The sequence below is a fragment of the Archocentrus centrarchus genome, chromosome 21, assembly GCF_007364275.1.
Source record: "Archocentrus centrarchus isolate MPI-CPG fArcCen1 chromosome 21, fArcCen1, whole genome shotgun sequence".
In the NCBI taxonomy this organism is placed as follows: Eukaryota; Metazoa; Chordata; class Actinopteri; order Cichliformes; family Cichlidae; genus Archocentrus; species Archocentrus centrarchus.
Genome location: NC_044366.1, coordinates 11,626,509 through 11,630,664, shown reverse-complemented (window position 1 = coordinate 11,630,664; position 4,156 = coordinate 11,626,509). Strand labels below are relative to the sequence as shown.

At 41.0% G+C, this 4,156-nt stretch overlaps 1 pseudogene; it reads left to right on the top strand.

Annotated features, from left to right (window-relative positions):
• The first annotated feature begins 732 nt into the window (after nucleotides 1-732).
• LOC115800653 (olfactory receptor 8-like) lies at nucleotides 733-3,501 on the top strand (annotated as a pseudogene).
• The last annotated feature ends 655 nt before the right edge of the window (nucleotides 3,502-4,156 follow it).

Below are 4,156 nucleotides of genomic sequence, written 5' to 3'. Positions count from 1 at the left end.
CTGTCTCACAGTGATGCTGAAAAACTAGTTTGAGGATTTATTACTTCCAGGTTGGACTATTGTAATTATTACTATCAGGTTGTCCTAAAAGTTCCCTGAAAAGCCGTCAGTTGATCTAAAATGCTGGAACGAGAGTACTGACAGGGACTAAAAAGAGAGAGAATATTTCTTCTATATTGGCTTCTTATTCTGTTAAATCCAGAATTTAAAATCCTTCTCCTCATGTAAAAGGTATTAAATGATCAGGCTCTAACTAATCAGGTCCCATATTAAAGACCTCATAGTACCATATTACCCCAAAACAGGACTTCACTCTCAGGTTGCTGGCCTCTCTGCATTTAATCTTTAGTTATTATTAATCTCTGGCTCTCTTCCACAGTGTATCTTTTGTCTTGTCTCCCTCCCCTCACCCCCAACTGGTCGTGGCAGATGGCTGCCCCTCCCTGAGCCTGGTTCTGCTGATGGTTTCTTCCTGTTAAAAGGTTTTTTGTTTTTTGTTTTTATTTTGTTCCCACTGTTGCCAAGTGCTTGCTCATAGGGGGTTGTTTTGATTTTGGGGGGTTTTCTCTGTATTATCTTATTGATTTGAAAAAACATTTAACCTATGTGGATCGCTACCTTACTGTGGTGGAGGGGTTTGTGTGTCCTAGTGATCCCAGGAGCTGTGCTGTTGGGGGTAATTTGGCCCCGGTAGTGTCTCCCAAAGCAAATTGGTCCTGGTTGAGGGACCAGATGAAGCTCCAGATCCAGGAAAACCCCTATGAAAAGAAAATGAACAACAGACCAGGTCATGCTGGCTGGGAGAGGGTTACTCAGGCCCCACCCTGGAGCCAGGCCTGGTGAGGGGACTTGACAGAGTGTACCTTAGTGGCTGGGCCTTAGCTCATGGGGCCTGAAGGAGCCAGATGGGCCTGCCCTCCAGTGGACCCACCACCTGTAGGAGGCCTTGTTGATTGGATGGCGGCCAGAGACTGCACACCACAGAGACCCCGGTGGTCTTATCCCTGTTAACCAAAACTAGCTTTAGTAACAAGTAGTGCAATTACTTTAAACAGGGAGTAAATAAGTAATGTAATCCATTACATTTTCAAAACGTAACTAATATTGTGTAATATATATTTTTTGGAATACAATGCTCCTATGCTAGCTGCTAGCTGTTCTTTTGTATTCCTTTAATTCATAAAATTTTTCTGTGAAATTAAAGTACACAGTAAATCAGAATAAAGATCTGTGTGTTTGTATGTGTGTGACATCTTGTGGGGTTAAAGTTTAGCAACTTAAAATCACAATGATGAAATACAAGTCACGCAATTACAAATTTCCAGCCTGACTGCCGTTGTGTGCCTCACTGGAAAACAGCAGACCTCAGGGAACAGAGTTACAGCCAGCTAATTATGATACAGTGGTCAAGGTCTGCTGGCCTCATGGGATGGCTGTCAAAACAAAAGCATTGACTTTTACTTGTTGAAACCAAATGTTGGAAAAGAGTTTAACTTTATTAATGAGCACTTCAGAGGACGCTGGACTTGTTCCTGAAGAATTACAAACAGCAGTTATGGTAAAAGAGGTCAACATTAACTTAATTCTCCTCAGAGAGCAATTAACAAAGCAACACCACCCTGGAGAGCACCAGTTCACACAAACAAGCCCGGTACCTACTATGCCACTACATCAGCTGAAATTAGAATTAAACACATAAATAAAGTGTTAAAAAATCTTTTCTTTCAAGTTCAGTAAGTTCAGCACTGAATTCATTAGTTTGACTAGTTATCAAGAGCAAACCACAAAATTCATTAAATGTCATGTCTATGTAATCAATATCCATCCATCCATCTCTTTCTGCCCAGATTCTCACACCTAGAGCACATTTAGAATCACTAGTTAACCTAGCATTCATGTCTTTGGTCTGTGGAAGGACGTTGGCGTACTTAGAGAGAGTCCATGCAGGCACAATGACAAACTCTTGATTCAAATCCACTAGCTAGCTGAGGCCTTTCTGTGTGGAGTTAAGAGTTTGAATATAATTTGTATTATTTTGAATACATTATTTTCTAAATACATTACTTGGTTACATGGAGGCACCTTCAATTAATAAGCCATTAAACCTAATAGGCAGATTAATGCATATTACTGTGGAATGAGATCATTAATGGTGTGCTGCAACCTGGTGTTTTACGTGGCCTACCACATCGTGACTGAATTGCTGTGGAGATGACTGTGGAATATTCAGTTGGGAATACATTTCATTGCTAGACTTGTTGCACAGGTATCGTGCTGGAATTCACTGAGCTCCTGAGAGCGACCCATTCTTTCACAAATGTTTGTAGAAGTAGTCTGCAAGACTAGGTGCTCGGCTATATATACTTCTGGCCATGATCTGGGTGGGTGAATGTATACTTTTGGCACTATAGTGTATTCACTCCCTATTAAAATAGCACACAGAGAAGATAATATGGATTTTTTTGGCTCAGCACTGCCAAGCAATGACACAGTAGCTACAGTTTTGATTGTTAGATGTATGGTGTCAGCGAGCATTAAAACCTCCTGCCATTACATATTGTTGTGTGGTGTCTACATATCTAAGAATCCAATCTACGAGCAAAACAAAGAAGCAAAGTTGACTTTACAATAGTGTGGTAAGTATGGTGAAACTGTTATGATTATATGGACAGTACTTTATCACACAGCTATTTCCATGTTCCTTTTCCACAGATGCTGTCATTCAAACCACTGAATTCTCAAACCAAACATAACAAATGTTTTCAATGCCAATGATTTGATGCCAATGATTTGATGGAGTGAAATGGAAAACAATACTGTCATTTTCCTTTAGCCTCACCATGTTTGCAGATATCGTTCATTACCGCTTTGTGGCCTTTATTTTTTGACTCGTCCTCTACATCTTTATTATCTCTGCTTATCTCCTCATGGTACTGATATTATTACAGCAAACAACATTTCACGAGCCCGTGTATATTTTTTATTGCGTTTCAGTCTGTCAATGATTTGTATGGGTCTTTAGGTTTCTCCCCCACATTTCTCATGGACCTCCTGTCCTACACTCATTTGATCTCATGTCCTGCTTGTTTCACTTAAATCTATGTAATTTACCCATATGCATAATGTGAACTGATCATTCTCAGTATTATGGCTTATGACAGATTTAGTGCTGTTTGCCATCTTTTATATTATCACAAAGTTATGACGAATCATCTTAAATCTCTTTTTAAGTTGTCTGCACTGGTTTGGATTCTTCACACCTTTTCACTTGCAGCATGCCTTTGTTTGTCCGGCACACTTCCTTTATGTGGTAAAGAGATCCCGAAACTGTTCTGTATCAAGTAGAATGTGGTCAAATTGTCTTCTGTTTAAACTGCTGTCACTGATATTGTAGGTATGCTTTTGACTGTTACTACAGTTTTCCTTCCCCTCTTTTACATCCTCTACATTTATCTAGAGGATCATGTAAACCACCTTCCCCAGCTTCTCTCTTCGCCTTGAGGTCACTGAAAGACTTATTCCATGGCATCACCAAACTCCTCCCACATCAGAGTTTTGCCTTGGCTGCTGCCAGAGCTGTACTCAGCACGGCCTACCAGTACTTGTCAACCACTTCTATAGTCCCATAAACCACCATGACAAGCATAAACCACCATGCAGCCACAGCTCTCTGCAACTAGCTCAATAATAGAGGTGCAGAACCACTGTCCATTCAGACTTGATGTCCCTAGCTTCCTTTTGCATGTTCTCAAAATTCTGCTGGAGGTGGGAATTGTGGACCACAGCCTCTGCCAGACATTTCCAGTGCACCCTCACTATACATATGGGCACGCGAGGCCTGTCCATCATCACACCCCACCACCTGACCCAATTTGCCACCAGAAGGTGATCAGTTGACGTCTCTGCTGCTCTCTTCACCCTTGTGTCTAGTGCATGTCACTGTAGATTTGATGATTACAAAATTGATCACTGTTCTTTGGTCTAGAGCCACGAGCACTTATGGACACCTTTATGTTCAAACATGTTAATTATGGGACAAACTGTGGTTAGAACAGAAGTCCAAAAACAAAACAATATTCAAGTTTCCAGTGAGCACCCTTCTGGATCACACTGTGATTGCTCATATGAGCATTGAAGTCCCCTAGTAGAACAGTGG